A 22,305-nucleotide genomic window follows, 5' to 3' on the forward strand; every position below is an offset into this window, starting at 1 on the left:
AAGATAAGCCAGCACGGGCCAGGCAGCGGCCCGCCTGGCTGAGTGCACATGTTACAGAGTGCAAGGCCCCCGGTTCAAGCCCCGGGCCCCCACGTGCGGAAATGAGAGGGAGGCTTCATGAGCGGTGGAGCAATGCCGTGCTGTGCTGATGGCTCTACTTACCTCCTTTTCTGTCTCCCTCTCGGCTCGCAAACTCTCGGTCCTATCATGGAAGGAAGGATGGAAGGGGAGAGAAACGGAGAAAGGAGAGGCAGGGAGGGAGGAAGAAAGAAGGAATGGAGGGAGGGAAAGGAAGGAGAAAGGAAAGGGAAGGAAGAGGAAGGAAGAAAAGGGGAAAGAGGAGGGAGGGAGAAAAGAAGCCAAGGAGAAAGGGAGTCGGGCGGTGGCGCAGCGGGTTAAGCGCAGGTGGCGCAAAGCGCCGGGACCGGCATAAGGATCCCGGTTCGAGCCCCCGGCTCCCCACCTGCAGGGGAGTCGCTTCCCAGGCGGTGAAGCAGGTCTGCAGGTGTCTGTCTTTCTCTCCCCCTCTCTGTCTTCCCCTCCTCGCTCCATGTCTCTCTGTCCTACCCAACAACGACAACAACAATAACAGCTATAACAACAATAAAAAAACAAGGGTAAGAAAAGGGAAAATCAATAATAATAATAAAAGAAAGAAACCAAGGAGAAAAGGGAGGGGGAAGAGGGGAAAGAAAGGAGGGAGGGAGAAGGAAGAAAGGAAAGAAGGAGGGAGGGAAGGAGGGAGAAAAAGAAGGAAGAAAGAAAGAAAGGAAAGGAAAGAAAACAGTCCAGGGCTGGATTCTCCCACCTGCTTCTGCATTCCACCAACATCAAGGGTGCCGACATGCTGACAGCAGGGTGCTGTTTTAGGGTGCTGGCTGCTGGAGGGGTCGCCACAGGGGGGCAGGGGCAGCAGGCAGCACCTCCCACCCCGCCTCCCTCACGCCACCATGGTCGCTGGGTCCCCCCCCCCCCCCGTGTCTGATGTCACAATGTCCTAAGTGAGCGAGGGAATGAGTCATGTGGAAAGTATTGCTCCAGGATGTCGACATGTCTGTGTCCAGGCCAGGCCGCGCGGCCAGCCTCCTGTCCTGAGCAGCGTCCCGGGAAGCCACCAAGTTCACAGGCACACACAAGTTCTCGGCAGATGGATGCTGAAGGGCCCGAGTATCCAGTGTCCGTTACATTCCGCCTCAGGCTGGACAGGGAGCCCACCGGGTGGCAAGCCCGTGCCTTGCCAGTCACGCGGCCCAGGTTCAAACCCCAGCACCAGCTGAGAGGTCCTGCGGGTCTGGGGGAGGCTGTGGTGTCTCTGTGTCTCTGTAGCTGAAGAAAAAATAAAAGGGCGGCAAGGCCCCAGCTCCAAAGCAACAGCAACAAAAATCATGATAATCCTACTGCTTCGTCAAAAAGGGGTCTGTTTTTTTTGTTGTTGTTGTTGAAACTGGCTTTATTGATGGTGGTGGTGGTGGTGATGACTGTGATTTGGTGTTCATTTTTAATGAACTTTTTTATGAGTTTTCGTTAATATGTATTTATTACCTTTTGTTGCCCTTGTTGTTTTATTGCTGTAGTTGTTGTTGTTGTTGTTGATGCCGTCGTTGTTGGATAGGACAGAGAGAAATGGAGAGAGGAGGGGAAGACAGAGAGGGGGAGAGAAAGACAGACACCTGCAGACCTGCTTCACTGCCTGTGAAGCGACTCCCCTGCAGGTGGCGAGCCGGGGGCTCGAACCGGGATCTTTATGCTGGTCCTTGTGCCCTGCACCACCTGCGCTTAACCGCTGTGCTACCGCCTGACTCCCTGAACTTTTTTTGTTGGATAGAAACAGAGAGAAATTGAGAATGGAGGGGGAGATAGAGAGGGAGAGAGACAGAGAAACACCTGCAGACCTGTTTCACCACTTGTGAAGTTTTCCCCTGCAAGGTGGGGACCGGGGCCTTGAGCCCGGGTCCTTGTGCACTATAATGTGTGCGCTCAACCAGGTGCGCCACCGCCTGGCCCATTTTTTTTTCTCTTCCTGAAAGCACCTGGCCTTTGACTCTGCTCCCCGGACCCCTGTTCAGACCCCTGCCATCTCGGCCCTTGGCTTCTGCACCATCGCCACGGACTTCAACCCCACAGACAATAAATCAGGGGCTGTGAGAGCCCTTCTCAGCTCTGACGAGCGGAGCTGCCGAGGCTCAAACCCGGGACTTGTTGCATGCAAGTCCTGTGTGTTAGCATGTCGCATCTCTCTGGCTCTGAAACAATGTTTCCAGCAGCTTTCAAACTGTTGCCCAAACAGTGGTGGATGAAGACATGGATACCAACAAAAGAAAGCGAGGCCTGTGGCTGATTCTGCTCCTGAAAGCCGGGTGTCTGGGAGGGGCAGGGCAGTGGCACAACTAGCTAAGCGCACACATTACGATGTGTGAGGATCCGGGTTCAAGGCCCTGGCCCCCACATGTAAGGGGGAAAAGCTTCAAGATTGGTGGAGAAGAGCTGCAGGTGTCTCTCTCCCTCTCTATCTCTTCCACCCCTCTCAATATCTCTGTCTCTATCCAAAATAAATAAATAAATACTATTGAACTAACTCTACATAAATCTTTAAGTGGGGTGGGTGGGAGGTTCAGGAAGGGGGATTGTCGCTGATGTGGAACTGTGTGATGTTCATGACCTGGCGGTTCCAGAAAGGTCAGCAGAGGAGCTTCTGCTGTGGACTTGGGGCTCCCCCATGGGTGCAGGGCTCAGCCCCAAGGCTTCTCCTCCGCAATAAGCCTGCCTCAGAGCTGCGCCCCAGGTGCCTACAGGGAGACAATTCAGCCTGTCCTGAGCTTCCATTGGTGCCCTATCCCCTCTCACGTGGTGTCAGGCAGCAAGGCAGTGCCCTCCCCGACAAGCTAGCTCTCTGACCCAAGAGAAATTTGTGAAACATGAAATGACTGGAGGGCCGGGGGGTAGTGCAGAGGGTTAAACACACATGGCACAAAGCACAAGGACCGGCTTAAGGATCCCGGTTTGAGCCCCCGGCTCCCGACCTGCAGGGGAGTCGCTTCCCAAGGGGTGAAGCTGGTCTGCAGGTGTCTGTCTTTCTCTCCCCCTCTCTGTCTTCCCCTCCTCTCTCCATTTCTCTCTGTCCTATCCAACTACAACAGCAATGACAACAATAATAACCACAACAAGGGCAACAAAATGGGAAAAGTGGCCTCCAGGAGCAGTGGATTTATAGTGCAGGCACCAAGCCCCGGCAATAACCCTGGAGGCAAAAAAAAAAAAAAAAGAAAGAAAGAAGGAAAGAAAGAAAGAAAGAAAGGAAGGAAGGAAGAAATGAAATGAAATGACTGTCCCCAGGACTCTGTCCCTCCCTGCTCCCACTGCCCTCCCGCAAAGCCCGGAGCACAGAGCTCAGAGGCACAGGCCACAGCCCCTGCTTTCACTGTAACGGGAGAGGGGGGAGCCCCCCACATCTGGACCACTGCTGAAGGTCCTGCCCACAGGACTAAAGCAGGAGGGCACCCAGGAATCTCCCGTTTGTAGACTCTTCCCTGACTCCTGGGCGAGGCAGCTTCCAGGGGGAAAAACCATGTTTGCTCAGTGCAGGGGTGGGGACAGAGCTGTCACCCAGAGTGGCACAGGCTGTGTCTCCATGGGCTGAGTTGCACCCCCCAGCTCTCTCCAAGCCCCCCTCCACTTCCTCCTTTTCTTTTTCTTTCTTGTATCAATATCCTTCTTTATGTGGACCAGGCAGTGGAGCACCCGGTTAAGGGTACATATCACCCTGCACACAGACCGGCTTCAAGCCCCTGGTCCCCACCTGCAGGGGAGAAGTTTCACGAGTGGTAAAGCAGGGCTGCAGGTGTCTTTCTCCCTTTTTTTAAATTTCTTTATTGGGGAATAAATGTTTTACATTCAACAGTAAGTACAATAGTTTGTACATGCGTAACATTCCCCAATTTTCCATATAACAATACAACCCCCACTAGGTTCTCTGTCATCCTTCTTGGATCCGTATTCTCCCCACCCACCCACCCACCCACCCCAGAGTCTTTTACTTCGGTGCAACACACCAAATCCAGTTTCAGGCTCTACTTGTGTTTTCTCTCCTGATCTTGTTTTTCAACTTCTGCCTGAGAGTGAGATCATCCCATATTCATCCTTCTGTTTCTGACTTCTTTCACTTAACATGAGTTGTTCAAGGTCCATCCAAGATTGGCTGAAAATGGTGAAGTCACCATTTTTAATAGCTGAGTAGTATTCCATTGTGTATCTAGACCACAACTTGCTCAGCCACTCATCTGTTGTTGAACACCTGGGTTGCTTCCAGGTTTTGCCTATTACACATTGTGCTGCTATGAACACAGGTGCACACAGATCTTTTTGGATGAGTGTGTTGGGTTCCTTAGGATCTATCCCCAGGAGAGGAATTGCAGGGTCATAGGGTAGGTCCATTTCTAGCCTTCTGAGAGTTCTCCAGACTGTTCTCCACAGAGGCTGGACCCATTGACATTCCCACCAGCAGTGCAGGAGGGTTCCTTTGACCCCACAGCCTCTCCAGCACTTGCTGCTGTTACCTTTTCTGATGTGTGACAGTCTCACAGGAGTGAAGTGGTATCTCATTGTTGTCTTTATTTACATTTCTCTGACAATCAGAGACTTGGAGCATTTTTTTTCATGTGTTTCTTGGCCTTTTGGATCTCTTCTGTGGTGAATATTCTGCCCATGTCTTCTTCCCATTGTTGGATGGAGTTATTTGGTTTTTTGTGGTTGAGTTTGGCAAGCTTTTTATTTATTTTGGTTATTAAACTCTTGTCTGATGTATGGCATGTAAAGATCTTCTCCCATTCTGTGAGGGGTCCCTTGGTTTGGGTAGTGGTTTCTTTTGCTGAGCAGAAGCTTTTTAATTTGATGTAGTCCCATAGGTTTATGCTTGCCTTAGTCTTCTTTGTAATTGGATTTGTTTCACTGAAGATGTCTTTAAAATGTATGCAGGAAAGAGTTCTGCCAATATTTTCCTCTAAGTATCTGACAGTTTCTGGTCTAACATCTAAGTCCTTGATCCACTTAGAATTTACTTTTGTGTTTGGCGAAATATAGTGGTTCCGTTTCATTCTTCTGCATGTTTCAACCCATTGTTTCCAACACCATTTGTTGAAGAGACTCTGCTTCCCCCATTTAATAGTCTGGGTCTCTTTCTCCCTTTCTATCTCCCCACCTCTCTTAATTTCTCTCTGTCCTATCAAATAATAAGAAAAAGAAAACAAGGGAAAGGGGAGTGGCCACCCGGAGTGGTGGATTAATAATGCAGGCACTGGGCCCCAGGGATAACACTGGAGCCAAAATAGATGTATAATTTATTTACTTATTTTCAAATAAAGAGAGGGAAACTGACAAGGAAGGGCAGATAGGGAGAGAGATAGAGAGACACCCGCCACCTTGCTTCACCACTCATGAAGCTTCCTTCCTGCAGGTGGGGAGGAGGGATTTGAACGCTGGACTTGGGTACTTTGATGTGAGAGCTCCACCACGCACACCATTGCCCCCTTTTCTCCATTTTTATTTGGGATTGATAGTAAGATGACAGGGTCTAGTTCCTTGCTCACAGATCACCAAGGCTCTGTGTCCCCACCCTCCCACCTCCCACGAGAACCATCAGAGTTCCCACCAGGCTTACAGACAGCTTGCTTCTCCTCCACCTCCTCCATCTTCTTGTTCGTGTAAATCAGACCTCCAGATTCCTCATATGAGTGAAAACCATCTGATAGTTGTTTTTTCATCTCTGTTTATTTCACTAAGCATTATCACCTCCAGGTCATCCTGTGGGCTGGCTAGTGCAAGTGGGGTGGGGGGCTTGGGACTAAGGGACCTGGGTACCCAGGTATGCAGAGGTGGGCCTCCCCACCCCCCACCCTACGCAGACATGGGTCCCTCCATCAGAAGACAGCTGGCTGTCTCACGTAGCAGCTGTGCCTGCTGCTGGGTGGTCAGTGTGCCCTAGTTACCAGAATGTATACAATTCAACGTGTGCGTGGGGGGCAGGGTTACACCCAGCTGAGCTCACAACTTACCATGCAATAGGACCAGGGTTCGAGCCCCTGGTTCCACCTGCATGGGGGCCGCTTGATGAGCAGTGAAGCAGTTCTGCAGGTGTCTTTTTTTGTCCTCCTCTATGCCCCCACCCCTCTCAATGTCTATCTGTCCTATCTAATTAAAAAAAAAAAAAAAAGGAACAGCAGGGACCTATTCAGAGTCCTGAGAGTCCCAAACAGACATGATGGGCCTAGACCTCAAATAAATCCCTCTCTCCTTGTTACCAGTCATCTCTATCAGGGACAGCACAATAGACCCCTTTGTGGGCTCCCATAGGACCTTGCCCTCAACTTGGATCAACAACAATAGAGAATGTTCCATCCTCTGAAGGGAAGATGGACAACAGACTCTATGCTCCACCTGAGGAAGATGGGTCCTGATATTGGGGTAGCTTGGAACGTTACTACTCATGACCACAGAATGTGAGCTCAGATCTACAGGGATGCAGAAGTCACATAGGCTCCTAAGCTGAATATGGGCCCCAGATCACATCAAATTGATGGGGTTTATAGTAATATTGATACTCCTTCCCCATATTAGGGAGCTACTCTTTTCCCTGATCAGCTTTCTGGTCCTTTTCCTGCCATGACATCACCTCCCCAGACAATAACTAGGATCCACCTGCATATCAGATTTCAGGCTCAGGAAAAAAAAAAAAACTAGTATAGTCATGGACCCTTTGGAATTTAACTAAAATATGCCTACTAACTATCTGCAAAATGGAGGACCCCCCCAACTCTTCATCTGCACTATTCCAGCCTTTGGGTCCATGATTGGTGAAAAATTTGTTTGGCTTTGTATGTTAACTCTCTTTTCAGCCGCCAGGTTCCAGATGCCAGCATGATGCCGACCGGACTTCCCTGGAGAGACGACCCCACAATGTGTCCTGGAGCTCCGCTTCCCCAGAGCCCCGTGGGAACACACGCCAGCCCACCACCATGGCCACTGCCTTGTGCACCAGAGCAGCAGCAGCAGCCTCCCCTGCAGGCCAACCCAGTGCCAGGCCTAGTGCCAGTCCCCAACAAGGCCCCAGCTGCCCAGGGCCAAAGGCCAGCTTACCTGGGGGAGGTGTCCTCAGCCAAGCTGTGCACACAGCCGCCATAGCCAGCCTCTGCCTCAGCTTCTGGGGCTAGGGAAAGAGAGAGGCAGGCTGGGAGTATGGATCCACCTGTCAACACCCATGTTCAGCAGGGAAGCAATTACAGAAGCCAGACCTTCCACCTTCTGCATCCTACAATGACCCTGGGTCCATGCTCCCAGAGGGATAGAGAATAGGAAAGCTATCAGGGGAGGGAATGGGATACAGGGTTCTGGTGGTGGGAATTGTGTGGACTTGTACTTGTACCCCTCTTGTCCTATGGTTTAGTCAATGTTTCCTTTTTATAAATAAATAATAATAATAATAATAATAAAAGGAGCAGCACGGAGCCCCAATGATAAATCCCGGTGGCAACAGAAAAATAAATGAAGTAAAAAGATAATAAATATTAAAATAAAGAAGTGAAACCCCAAAACTGGAAGAAGACGAAAATAAGAAATATGAAAATAGTTATCAACGACAGAAAAACTAAAATGTAATATTGTGAATAAAACACATAGCTAGCTTTGGGGGGGGAGTATGGGGGAATCAATGACCCAGATAAACCTCTAAGTAGAATCATTCCGATTCAAGTCTGTGGCCATACCACCCAGAACATGCCTGATCTCGTCTAGTCATTCAGATGTTTTTAAAAAAAGGAATATGCACACTTGACTACGTCAGGACTGACCCAGCTCCTGCAGACACTAAACAGATGGGCAGGGGGGTTAGGAGTGATTTTCTTCCAAACACTTCGAAAATGTAAACAAAACAGGAAAGAAAATCTTTATAACAATGTAACGTCGGTTGTTTTAAAGACTTTCCTTAATCTTAGGAGGTCCACGCAAAACAACAACAGAACAAACAAACTTGAAAGTATCTTTGTAAATAACATAGCACAGTGCTCAAGTCTGAGCGGTGGGTTGACACGTCTGTTGTGTTCTTCTAAAAAGCCTTTTCTGTCTATTTGAATATCTGCATAAGACAAAGACTGGAAAAATAAAAGCAGGAACAAATTCTTGAGAGCAGAGAAGCCTTCTCTCCTGGCTTGCTGATTGAAAGAGACTGAGGATGTAGACTGGATTATGACCTCTGTGTCCAGGATGGAGACTGTCTGTCTGTCTGTCTGTCTCTCTCTCTCTCTCTCCCTTTTAATTTTTTTAAATTATCTTTTTTATTTATGGGATAGAGACAGCCAGAAATCAGCAGGGAAGGGGAAGATAGACAGAGAGAGAGACAGACAGCTGCAGCCCTGCTTCACCGCCTGCAAGCTTCCCCCCTGCAGGTGGAGGCTGGGGACTTGAATCCGAGTCCTTGTGCACTGTACCATGTGCACTCAACCAGGTGCGCCACCACCCGGCCCCCAGGAGGGAGCTTCTCTGGTGCTGGAGACCAGGGCACCCCAAAGAGAGACTAGAATTGTGTGTTGAACGAGTATCTGGTAGTGTCTTTCCCCTGACCACACCACCATAGAAGGGAAGGTGGGCCACCAAAAAGATGGGTCCCTTCAGGCTCAAGGTCCTTCTATAAATAAGGTTTACAAATATCCCTTGATGTTTCAGATGCAAGTGGGAGGCTTGGGACAGGAACCAGAATGAGCAGTTGAGTGAACGAGGCGTGTGCTGATTCTAAAGAGAACAGATTTACACTCTGTTCTCTTTAGAATCAGCACAATGGCTTCTTCTGCTTGTCCGCAGCTACAGAAAACCTCCTCCCATGTCAAACAGTAAGACATTCAAAGCGTGGGACGGGCAGTGACACACCTGGCTGAGTATACATGTCATCACATGCAAGGACCCAGGTTCGAAACTTCAGTCCCCACCTGCAGGCAGGGAAGCTTTAGGAGTAGAGAAGCAGGTCTGCAGGTTTTTCCCTCTTTTTCTTTCTTTTTTTAAATGTTTTTTTAATTTTTTTTATTATCTTTATTTATTGGATAGAGACAGCCAGAAATCGAGAGGGAAAGGGGAGACAGAGAGGGAGAGAGACAGAGAGACACCTGCAGCCCTGCTTCACCCCTTGCAAAGCTTTCCCCCTGCAGGTGGGGACTGGAGGTTCGAATCTCGGTCCTTGTGCACTGTGACATATGCGCTCAACCAGGTGCACCCCCACCCGGCCCCTTTCTCTCCCTTTCTGTCTTCCCTTCCTTCTCAATTTTTCTTTGTCCTATCAATAAAATCAATCAATCAATCAATCAATCAATCAACCAATGACATTAGATGTCTGGGAGTATTGGCTACCCTCAGGCTGTGGCCTGTTAGCGCAGCTATGAGAAATAGGTAGCTGACTGGAAACAGAAGCTTTAAGGTACTAGCTTAGCTATTAAGCCTAAACTCAAGGCCAAACACTGCGGGACGCTGGTAGGCCACAGAACCTTCCAGAAGATGAACAGAGAAGAAGGGCCCAGGAAAATGGCAGATCTCGCCTCAATGCCTCAGCAAGAAGGAACCCCAAAGTATCTGGCTTCATCCACGGTCCCGCTCCCAACCACTGGTGAGACAGTGACAGGCCGGGCCTGTCACGGGAACACTTTGCTTAGTAAACAGAGGCCTGACCCACTTCATTCTCCTCAGAGGTTGGAAAAAGCGACCTGGACTCACCCAGACGAGGAGCCCTTGACCTAACTGAGGCGAATCTCAGGGGGCTTTTTGTGCCTCCGCTTCCCATCAGCCCAGCCCAGAGAAAAGTGACGGCTTCACCAAAATCCCAGGCAAAAACACCAGCAGACTCAGCCTGTCCTGAAAGTCTTTCTTTCCAGAAATGATGCTGTGTATTACGCAAGAATAAACAAAGATGGGTTGATCCCTCCTGTTGGGGACGGAGATCAGCTTTGCTGAATTCCTCGGAGCTGTGGATTTGGAGTTGGGGGCAGACTGGACGGGAGGTCAGCTGACCACCCAGAACAAGGTGCAGACATGGGCTTCATTTCCCTCATTCTGACCCAGGGCTTTGGGACCGGAGAATCAGTCTAGGGAAGACACTAACTCTGAGCACTGCTGTAAGTTTAAAAGCCTGCTGCCACGAGTTTCTGGAGCCTTGGCTTTTGGCTGATGTCTGGGGGATCCCCTGCTCTCTTCTGAGTAGAAGTGATGACAGCAAGAGCATCATAACATCTTCAAGGGGGTAGATTAGGAAGACTTTTCTCTCAAAAAAAAATGTTTATTTAAAGTAAAGAGACGAAAGACAACTACCAGATGGCTTCACTCATGTGGAATGTAGAGAATTTATATACATGAACTTGAAAAAACAACAGTAAACAGAGGCCAGCAAGCTGTTTGTCAGACGTTGTGAGAACTCTGGTGGTCCTCTTTGGGGGGTAGGAGGCTGGGGGGCACAGAACTTGGGTGGTGGGTGTGGTGTGGGGCTAGACCCTGTCATTTTACAATCCTGTCACCTGCTATTAATCACAAATAAAATATTTATTTATTTATTTTGGATATAGAGAGAAATCTAGAGGGAAAGGGGAGATAGACAGGAAGATAGAAAGATAGAAGTAGAGATAGGGAAAGGGAGGTGGAGAGGGAGAGGAGGGAGAGGGGAGGGAGAGGGGAGGGAGAGGGGAGGGAGAAGGGAGGGAGCGGGAGATAGAGACAAAGGGGCCAGGTGGTGGCGCACCTAGTTGAGCTCACATGATGACCAAGGTTCAAGGTACAAGGACCCAGGTTCAAGCCACGGCCCCCACCTGCAGGGAGAAAGCTTCACACGTGGTGAAACAGGTCTGCAGTGTCTCTCTGTCTCTCTCCCTATCTCCCCCGCCCCTCTGTCTGTCTCTATCCAATAAATAAATATAATCGAAAAAAATTAAATTAAAAAAGAGATAGAGATAGAAAGGGGGAAAGAGGGAGAGGCAAAGAGGTGAAAGAAACACTTGCGATGCTGCTTCATGGCTCGTGAAGCTTCCCCCCTGCAGGTGAATAGAGAGACCACTACGCTACCGCCCACCTCCCCAGACATGAAAGTCTTTACAAAATTCCCTACCTCCCCTGGGCTTTCTATTAAGATGGAAGTTTTAGTCCCTCTCTCTCTCTCTCTCTCTCTCCCTCTCTCTCTTTCTCTGTGTGTGTGTGCGTGTGTACGTGTGCGTGTGTACGTGTGTGTATTGTGCCTTAATCTTTAAAAACATTTTTAAATTTATTTTTAATCAGAGGAAGAGAGAGAGAGACAACAGAGCACCGCTCAGCTCTGGGTTATGGTGGTGCTGGGGGTTGAAGCTAACTGAACAAAGGCTTGGGCACAAAAGACTTTTGCAGAAACACTACACCATCTCCTCAGCCTCTGCCTTGATTTTCTTCTTTTCTTTCTTTATTATTGGATAGAAGAGATAGAGATAAATTGAGAGGAGTAGGGGAGATAGAGAGAGAGAGAGGAAAACAGAGAGACACCTGCAGCCCTGCTTCACCACTTGTGAAGCTTTCTCCCTACAGGCGGGGACCAGGGGCTTGAACCTGGGACCTTGTGCGTTGTAATGTTTGTGCTTAACCAGGTGCGCCACCACCTGGCCCCCCTGCCTAGATTGTTATTTAATCTGAAATACTCTTACTCTCTCTCTTGTGATGTTTTCTTATTTGGGGGGGGGGAGGAGAGGGGTGGGGCTGGAGCTTTTACAAACATATTATTTAATTTCCACATATTGAGGGATTTTACAAACATATTATTTAATTTCCACATATTGAGGGATTTCCCAGATACAACTTTGTTGTCAGTCCATAACCAAGTGAAATTCTCTTGCTGAGCCAAAGCTAAATTGTACGTGACTTCAACCCTTCCAGATCTTGTGAGGACTACCTGATGAACCAGCGCTCATCTCTGAGCACGGTCAGCGGGTCTGGGAAGACCGTCTATTCTCCTGGAGTTGAACAAGCGCTCTTAGAGCAATTTGGTCAGGTAAGCGAAAAATATTTCATTTAACAAAAAAAGAGAAAAGGAAGACTGTGTTCTAGTGTGTCATGTAATGTTGACTCACTACTCCTTCAGGGATGTCAGTCTCTGCTCCAATGACTTGGTGTGTTTACAGCTGAGAGCAGCGCCCTCACTCCGTGCTGAGCCGGCCTTCTGCCAGGATGGAATATTCCACTGTGCCTGTGGCCCTCATGCCGCAGGGTCTCGTTGTTTTCAAAATGCCCTTTGCGGCCGTCAGTACTTCCACCTCCAGCGGCAGCCCCTGCTATTACAGGCCTCAATGTCTGCCTCTCTCTTTTTTTCCTCTTTCTTTTGCTGGACAGGGTTCTCTCTTGTGGTGGTGTTGTTTCTCTCCAGGAAGTAGATTTGAATTCATGACATCTACTGCTTTTTAGTTCGACATGCCGGTCACTGATTTCATTTTTTGTCATTTTTGCTTTCTCTTGGTTTGCCTAAAAAAAAAAAAAAAAAAAAAAAAAGTGAGGGGGTCGGGCGGTGGCGCAGTGGGTTAAGCGCAGGTGGCGCAAAGCACAAGGACCGGCCTAAGGATCCCGGTTCGAACCCCCGGCTCCCCACCTGCAGGGGAGTCGCTTCACAGGCGGTGAAGCAGGTCTGCAGGTGTCTGTCTTTCTCTCCCCCTCTCTGTCTTCCCCTCCTCTCTCCATTTCTCTCTGTCCTATCCAACAACGAACAACATCAACAATGGCAATAATAATAACCACAACGAGGCTACAACAAGGGCAACGAAAGGGGGAAAAATGGCCTCCAGGAGCGGTGGATTCATGGTGCAGGCACCGAGCCGGCAATAACCCTGGAGGAACAAAAAAAAAAAGTGTTGACGGCTCAGGAAGCTGGAGAGAGAGTTCAGCTGGTAAGCTGCCTGCCTTGCTGTGCCCAGGGCTCTAGCACAGAGCCCTAGATGAAGCTATCACGTGGCAGTCACCATGGCGACAATGGGGTGAGATCTCTGTCTCTCTGGCTCACTGTCTGTCTTCCTCTATCTGAATGAAAAATAACCCCAGAGCAATAAAATTGCAAATGCACAAGGTCCTGGGTCCTGACTCAAGAAAAAGAAAAAGAAAGAAAGGAAAAAAAAAAAAAAAACCACGCTAATTTAGGGGCCAGTGGTGGCACACCTGGTTAAGGGCACATGTCACCATGCACAAGGACCTGGGTTCGAGCCCCCACTCCTCACCTGCAGGGAAGACACCTCATGAGCAGTGAAGCAGGTCTGCAGGTGTCCGTCTTTCTCTCTCCCTCTCTGTTGTTAAAATTTTCGGAGGCTCTATCTCCCATCCCCTCTCAATTTCTCACTGGTCTGTCAAATAAAAAATAGGAAGAAGAACAAATCTCTACTGGGAGTGATGGGTCCGTACTGCAGGCAGCAAGTCCCAGCCGTAACCCTGGTGGCAAAAAATAAATAAATAAATATAAATAAACGCTCATTTAAACTTGAGCTCCAATTTATTTATTTATTTATTTATTTATTTATTTATTTTACCAATTAAGAATAGTTAACAGGGTCAATTGGCGTATTGCACCAAAGAATATTTAACAGGGTCAGGTGGTGATGCATCTGGTTGAGCGCACACATTACAGTGTGCAAGGACCCAGATTCAAGCCCCTGGCCCCCACCTGCAGGACGGAAGCTTCACAAGTAGAGAAACAGGGCTGCAGGTGTCTCTCTGTCTCTCTTCCTCTCTCTCTCTCTCTCTTCCTCTCTCTCTCTCTCCTCCTCCTCTCCCAACTTCTCTCTGTCTCTATCTAATAATAAACAAATAAATTTTTAAAAGAATATTTAACTGGAACAACAGGGTAGCTCACCTAGGTAGTGCTCCTGCTGTGGAACACGTACAAGTGAAGTTCAAGCCTGGCCACACTGGAGAAAGCTCAGTGCTGCGGTATCTTTCTCCATTTTTTTTTCTTTTGTCAAAAAATTTTTAATATTTTATTAGTAATTTAAATATTGATTTACAAAATTGTGAGACAACAGGGGTAGAATTCCACACTGTTCCCACCACCAGAGCTCCGTGTCCCCATTCCTTCCATTGGAAACTGCAGTGGTTCTCCCAAGGTCACAGATATGGGTTGACTATATTATTTTTTTTAATTTGCCTCCAGGGTTATCGCTAGGGCTTGGTGCCTGCACCACGAATCCACTGCTCCTGGAGGCTATTTTTTCCCCTTTTATTGCCCTTGTTGTTTATCGTTGCCATTATCACTATTGTTGTTAGTAGTATTGTTGTTGGATAGGACGACGAGAAATGGAGAGAGGAGGGGAAGACAGAGAGGGGGAGAGAAAGACAGACACCTGCAGACCTACTTCACCACCTGTGAAGCGACCCCCCTGCAGGTGGGGAGCCTGGGGCTCGAACCGGGATCCTGTCTTTGCGCTTTGCCTCATGTGCACTTAACCTGCTGCGCTACCGCTTGACTCCCTCCTGACTATTATTTCTATAACTCTGTCTATCTATCTATCTGCCTACCTACCTATCTATATTTTTGCCCATTTTTCCTATGCTCCTGCCTTCTCTTCCTAAGTCACACCTACTCCTATTGCTAATTCCTAATGTTCTTCCTTTGTGTTCATTTCTCTCTCCAGGTCCTGATGGAGCCGGAGTTCAGAGTCCTCCGGTCATCTTCCCCCAACATTTCTCCCCCTTTTAACAAAATAGCTGGCAGAAAGCTACATTGTAGAGGCTTCGGTGACTGGTACCTGTCATCTGATGCGTTTTCAAGATCCATTTTTCTTGTGCAGGGCACCAGTACTGTGTTCCTTTTTCACTGCTGAGCACTAATCCAGCGGATGGTGTCAAGCACAGTTCTTTCCCCGCTTTTAGTTGACAAGTAGTTGGACTTTTGGCTCCTTAGCGGCTCAGCGACTATGGATAATGTTTGAGTGGGCACTCTTGGAGGGTTTTTATTGGCATATGTTTTTAATACTCATGGAGTGCCAGTCACATGGCAACATTCTGTTTACATTTTTGAAGAATTGCCAAATTGCTTTCCAATTGCAATGCTCTATCTTAAAATACTACAAACTTCAAATGAAAGTTCAGGTCTCTGCATATCCCTGCCCAAACTTGTCATGTTCTGCCCTTTAAAAAGAAAATAGTGATCTTAAAACCATTTCGTCTACTTTAGTAGCTGTGAGGTGGATCAAAACAGAGTTTTGATTTGCATTTCTCAAAAGATTATTGGGGGAGTAGGGTGGTAGCGCAGCGGGTTAAGAGCATGTGGCACAAATCACAAGGACCGATGTAACGATCCCGGTTCAAAGGGGGTCTCCTCACAGGTGGTGAAGCAGGTCTGCAGGTGTCTATCTTTCTCTTCCCCTCTCTGTCTTCCCCTCCTCTCTCCATTTCTCTCTGTCCTATCCAACAATAACATCAGTAATAACAACAATAATAACTACAACAATAAAAGCAAGGGCAACAAAAGGGAAAGTAAATAAATATTTTTAAATATATTTTAAAAAAACAAAAAAGATTATTAGACTGAGTGGTAGTGCAGCGGGTTAAGTGCACATGGTGTGAAGTGCAAGGATGGGTATAAGGATCTCGATTCAAGCCCCGGGCTCCCCACCTGCAGGGGAATCGCTTCACAAGTGGCAGGTCTGCCAGGTGTCTGTCTTTCTCTCCCCCTTTCTGTCTTCCCCTCCTCTCTTGATTTCTCTCTGTCCTGTCCAACAACAACAGCAGCAGCAACAACAACAACAATAACAGCAACAAATACGACAATGGAAAATACATGCTGCCAAGAGCAGTGGATTTGTAGTGCAGGTGCCGGGGCCCCAGTGATAACACTGGAGGCAAAAAAAAAAAAAAAAATAGAAGAAGAAGACTTGTTTTCTGCCATTCCAAAGCATAGAAAAAGAGATTTGGTTTTCCTGACAACACCTGACAAAAGTAGCAAAAACTAATTTGTAAACCAACCTCCTTTCTGAGGATCTTTAAAACCCTACAACATTATGGGATGTATATTCCATGGACTGCTACTCTGTAATCAGAACAGGTGGTGTTGTGTCCATTGGGACCAGACGGATGGAGCTGGAGGTGAGGATGCTTAGTGAAATAAGTAAAGAGAAGAGAGTCAGCTACCAGTTAGTTTCACTCATAGGTGGAATTTAGAGATCTGATTGACGTGAACTTGAGAAAAAAAGAGAAAAAAGACAAACAAGAGTGAGCAAGCTGTTTCTAAGCCTTTGTGAGAACGCTGGTGGCTCCCTTTGGGAGGTGGGAGGCTGGGGCCACGACCCTTGGTGGTGCTGTGGGAATAGCCCCTGTCACCTTACAGTCTTGTAACTTACTATGAATCACAAATAAGAACTTTTTTAAGAAGCTACACTATAAGCAACATTTTAAAAATAAAAACTGTCAGCATCCAGGGAAGTTTCTCTCAGCTTGGGAGTGCAAAACTGTTCCCTTTTATGTGTGTTTTTTAATATTTATTTATTCACTTTTGTTGCCCTTGTGGTTTTATTGTTATAGTTATTATTGGTGTTGTTACTGATGTCGTTGTTGTTGGATAGGACAGAGAGAAATGGAGAGAGGAGGGGAAGACAGAGAGGGGGAGAGAAAGACAGACACCTGCAGACCTGCTTCACCGCCTGTGAAGCGACCCCCCTGTAGGTGGGGAGCAGGTGGGGGCTTGAACTGGGATCCTTATGCCGGTCCTTGTGCTTTGTGCCCCCTGCGCTTAATCCACTGTGCTACAGCCCAACTCCAACAAAACAGTTCCATATTAAGAAACTTGCGTTCTGGCGGTGGGGATTGTGTGAAGTTGTAGCTGTCTCATCCTATGGGTTAGTCAATGTTTCTTTTTTATAAATAAAAATTTTTTTAAAAAGAAAGAAACTGGCATTGTAATACCTTATGTCACTGTCTCCCAACTTCAGTAACTCCTTGAGGACCATTAAATCGCACAGCCACTAAAGTACATCCCCCACCACCACCATCCCAGTTAAAAAAAAAAAAAATCTTTGGTGACTTAGGGAAAGCTAGAACTACAAGACACTTCTTTCACACACTAACTATACAAAGAAACAGCCAATATCTTACTCACGAAATGCTAACAGTCTCCCCATTAAACTCTAAGCAGGCCTAGCTTGTCTGCTTCCCCGTGACACTCCCCTTGCTCAAGAATTGACTCATAAGAAGACATGAAAGAGAAGTACACACTGCAGCAGTCCAGAAGGAGGAGGCAATGATCTTAATTTAAAAGAAAACTCAAAAGAGGCCACCCTCATAGAGGCTGTGAGTGCACCATGGTTGACAGCCTCTTCATAAGCCCCCGTGTAAAACACACATACAGCTACCTCTCGGTGATGGGGAAGATGATGTGGTTCTTATCAGCATGGCAGAGAAGACAGAAAGCTCGGCCGAGACAGAGCACACATGGAATGGACAGACAGCACATAAACAAAATGCCTCCCAGCCGCTGGACATCAGAAAGGACATATGCAGTGTGTACTGGGACAGACCAGACTCACTCAGCCCCACTCTGTTTGGTGCTTTTCTGCCGTGTCCACCTAGGCCCAGAGAAATAAAATTCTAAGAGGCTGCAAGGAAGCCTAAGAGAATTTCAGGAGAATTCTTCCAGAACTGTTTCACTCCCCCCCCCCATATTGTTGGCAGCGAGCAAATAGTCCTTTTGGGGTCTGAGAGACTAATATGCTGAATGGACCTGAACTGGAAACCAATCAAATGGAAAAGAGTGAATATGTTGGCTACGGATCATTTACAAGATTCAAAATTATGCTTCTCGGAACCAACCTGGACATGAGAGCTCTCCAAAAACATGGGAAAAGGCCGGCTGGGAAGCAGAAGAAGTTCTGCGTGTATTTGAACGGATGAGAATGGAAATATCACTCTGGCTTCTGCATAGCTGGCCCCTCTGTCTAAAAAACCAATTTAACGTCACGAAGATGATATCACTGCAGGTGTTCTTTCAAAGGAGAACATAAACTTCTAATGCTCGGGCTGACAAAACTGGAAGGGAGACAAGATTTTAAAGGGCTCAGATATTCTATTTGCTGATTCATCATCTTTATCTTCAAATGAACTATTTATATGTTTTCTTTCTGCCCCTCAGGCTCTGGTTCTGGGATAAGAAATGTGTCATAAACTTCAGAAGAGCAGAAAGCATAAAAATAGTGGTACAGAATGTTCTACTTTCTTTCTTTTTTTTTTTTTTTGTGACTATAAATATTTTCACTTCTAGGAGAGACCACCTATCATGAAAGCTTCAGATCGTCCCAAGCCTTCAAGTAGTCAGTGATAGATTGGATGAAAACATCTAGAAGTAAATATCCTGAATGTTTACGAAAGATTGACATGGGGGAAAGTGGCCCATGAAATTCAAAGAGCTGACAAGTAAGAAATGCTGTCATCTGGATGTAGTTATGTATAGCTTGAAAAGGAAGAGAAGACAGGACCTTTTTTCTTAAAAAAAAAAAAAAAAAAAAAAGACAATTATCAGCTGGGGCCCTATTCAGAGTCCTGAGATTCCCAAACAGACATGATGGGCCTAGATCTCGAATAAATCCCTCTCTCCATTGTTATCGGTCATCTCCATCAGGAACAACAAAACAGACCCCTTTGTGGGACCCCATAGGACCTTGCCCTCAACTTGGATCAACAACAGTAGAGAATGTTCCATCCTCTGAAGGGAGGCTGGACAACAGACTCTATGCTCCACCTGAGGAAGATGGGTCCTGATATTGGGGCAGCATGGAACGTTCCTACTCATGACCACAGAATCTGAGCTCAGATCTACAGGGATGCAGAGGTCACACAGGCTCCTAAGCTGAATATGGGCCCCAGATCAGATCAAATTGATGGGATTCATAGTAATATTAATACTCCTTTCCCATATTAGGGAGCTATACTCTCTTCCCTGATCCAGCTTTCTGGTCCTTCTGCCAGCCACGACATCACCTCCCCAGACAATAATTAGGATCCACCTGCATGTCAGATTTCAGGCTCAGGCAAAAATAATAATAATAACACTAGTATAGCCACAGTCCCTTTGGAATTTAACAAAATAGGCCTACTAGCTATCTACAAAATGGAGGGGCACCAACTCTTCATCTGCACTATTCCAGCCTTTAGGTCCATGATTGGTCAACAATTTGTTTGGCTTTGTACGTTAACTCCCTTTTCAGCCACCAGGTTCCAGATGCTAGCAGGATGCTGACCAGACTTCCCTGGACAGACAACCCCACCAATGTGTCCTGAAGCTCTGCTTCCCCAGAGCCCTGACCCACTAGGGAAAGAGAGAGGCAGGCTGGGAGTATGGATCCACCTTCCAATGTCCATGTTTAGCGGGGAAGCAATTACAGAAGCCAGACCTTCCACCTTCTACATCCCACACTGAGCCTGGGTCCATACTCCCAGAGGGATAGAGAATGGGAAAGCTATCAGGGGAGGGGATGGAATATAGAGATCTGGTGATGGGAATTGTGTGGAGTTGTACCCCTCTTGTCCTATGGTTTAGTCAATGTTTCCTTTTTATAAATAAAAAATAAATTAAATTTAAAAAGACAATTATAAACAAACCTAGACAGACAGTTGTCAAATTAATAGTTAACCCATATCTACAAATTTGTGAAAGCTTCTGTAACTTCCAGTAGAGGGACTGGGGATTCAGACTCTGAGGGCGGGAACAGTGTGGAATGTAATTTTTTAATGACTAATAATAATAATAATAAAGAAATGCTGTCTACTAGAAGGGTAAAGTCCTAGGTGTGGCTGGACTATTTTAGAAGTGTCAGCAGATAAAAGTCATGATAAGGACAGAGCCCAGGACTTTCTGTTCATGAGCCAATAAACATTAACACATGCTGTTCACAAAAGAACTGCATGGACTTTGTCTCAAAGGAAACTGGAGACAAAGCAAACCAAAAAGCAAACACAGAAGGAACTAGAATTCCTGCAGATAAATGTGAAGGGCCCAATCCTTCAACTTTCGACAAGGACAAACTACCTGAACCGATGCTCAAGTTACAGAACAAGATACAGGAAAGCCCAGTAAGCCTGTGAAAAATTGCTCAACCATATAAGTCATCTGAGAAATGAAAACTAAACCTGCAGTGAGGTGTCATTTTACACCACCCAGAAAATGTAAAAATAAAACAGATTGACAACACCAAATGTTAACCAGGATGTGAAGCACCTAGAACTCCCAATACATGGCCGGGGGGGGGGGGGGGGGGGGGGGAATAGTACCACCAGTTTAGAAATCTGCATGGAAGTTCTTTATGTATTTTAGTTAATTTAAAATTGCTTTTCAGTGTTCTACAATTTGGGGGTAGAGGTTCTCTCTCCATATCTCTCTCCCTCTCTCTCTCCCTCTCTCTCTCCCTCTCTCTCTCTCTCTCTCTCTCTGACACACACACACACACACGCAACTCACCACACCCACCACCACAGTTCCAGTGCCCTCACATCAAAGACACCCTACAAACTATCTCCCCACTTTGCAAATCAATTCCCTCTGATAACCACCAGAGTTTCCCCAGTCTAAGAATCATTTTTGCTGTTGTTGTTATCATTCGGTAAGTTTGCTTGTTTAGTTCTTATGTTTCACATGTGTGCAAACATTCCATAGCTGTCTTTCACTTCCTGTTGATTTCACTGAACTTCATCACCTCCAATTCTTCATTCCTGTTTATTGCAGGGGAGTAAGGCAGCTCTATCTACTTTGTCCCAAAAGGCACACATTAGTCTGGTGTCCAAAAATGCTCCGTGGAGTGTATCTCCCACGGCATCTGTATATAGCCATCACTTCTTGGATGCCCTTATCTTTCACGCAAACCCAGCGTTGCATGGACCAGGTTCTGATGGGGCTTTGTATACTTTAGATAGCTGTCTCTAGGGAGTGTGCTTGGTTTGTGATGACCATGCTAAGCTTTTCCCTCTGGAAGTCTGGCATTTCCTTCAGAGTGAAATCTCTACCTGCCCTATCACCCACAAATTACATTTCTCAGTACCCACCCAAGAGAAAGACATGCAAAACTCTTTATAGTTTCTCTGCATGCCACAGCACCCTCTCCCAAAGAAATGTTCATTAGCAGGAGGGTGGTTAAATAGACATTCATCGTATATGCACACAATAGAACATTACTCAGCATTGTGATCTATATACACAATAGAATACTATTCAGCTATTAAAAATAGTGAAGTCATCTTCTTCATCTCATCTTGGATGGAGCTTGAAGGAATCCTATGAAGTGACAGCAGACAGAAAGAGGAGGATGAATATGGCATGATCTCAGTCACAGACAGAAGTGGAAATATAAGAACAGAAGGGAAAACGCAAAGCAGGACTTGGACTGGAGTTGGTGTGTTGCACCAAAGCAAAGGAGTCTGGGATGGGTGTTCAGGTCTTGGAACATGATGGTCGAGGAGGACCTAAGTAGGGGGGCTTAAATTGTTATGCAGGAAACAGAAAAATGCTACACATGCACCAACTGCTGTATTTTACTGTCAACTGTAAGCCATTAAGCCCCTTCCCAATAAAGAAAAAAAGAATATTACTCAGCATGAAGAGGGTGAAACTAATGAAGACATCACTAAATGTTGACTGAAGTCAGAAAGAGGAGGAAGAGAAAGAGAGAGAGTGGATAGACTATCCTAGAATAATCTACTTATTTGGCATGCTGGATGCCTGGGCCCCCAATGATGAGACCTCCTGCCCGTCCCATGATGGTGCCCACTCGGCCTGAAATGATAAGGAGATAAGGAGAGAGAAGAACTTTCAGTTTTTATTACTTATTGTACTTCACCAGGAGAACATGGTGCTGTGACTCTGGGTGTTTTCTGCCAGCATGTCAAGGAAGATTTGATCCCTCTTCTTATCAAAGAGAGAATAGTTTTGGAGTAAGAGGGACAAAAAAAAAAAAAAGTGATTTTTTTTTTTTTTGTAGTGTGAAAATAGACATCAACAGTTTTAGTTTTAAAAAAATGGAAGGGTTTAAGCAAGTTTGCTCTCTTGTCCTCAGTTTAGCCAATTCTAAAACATTATTCCAAGTACTGATGCTACTACTGCTGCTGCCTTTGACGTCAGGGACCTGCCTGGCTCAGGAGTGCTCAGGTCAAAAACACTTAGGATCCTGGGTGGAGCCTAGATGGCGACTTGGAAACAAAAGCTGGCGTGAGCTCCAAAAAGTAGCAGCTTACAACCTGGGATTCTCTGAATAGGGTAGGATGCTGGGCCATCAGTGGGAGGGTGAACAAGGGGTGGTCAGGGTGACACTAAAA

General features: G+C 46.7%; 1 long non-coding RNA gene across 1 annotated transcript; it reads left to right on the top strand.

The window, feature by feature from the left end:
• Positions 1-9,977: 9,977 nt before the first annotated feature.
• LOC132540270 (uncharacterized) lies at positions 9,978-21,940 on the top strand. Its single transcript, XR_009551476.1, has 3 exons — positions 9,978-10,051; positions 11,914-12,028; positions 21,834-21,940. It is a non-coding gene; the product is annotated as an uncharacterized LOC132540270 (long non-coding RNA).
• The last annotated feature ends 365 nt before the right edge of the window (positions 21,941-22,305 follow it).

This window comes from Erinaceus europaeus, chromosome 9 (assembly GCF_950295315.1).
Source record: "Erinaceus europaeus chromosome 9, mEriEur2.1, whole genome shotgun sequence".
Lineage (NCBI taxonomy): Eukaryota > Metazoa > Chordata > Mammalia > Eulipotyphla > Erinaceidae > Erinaceus > Erinaceus europaeus.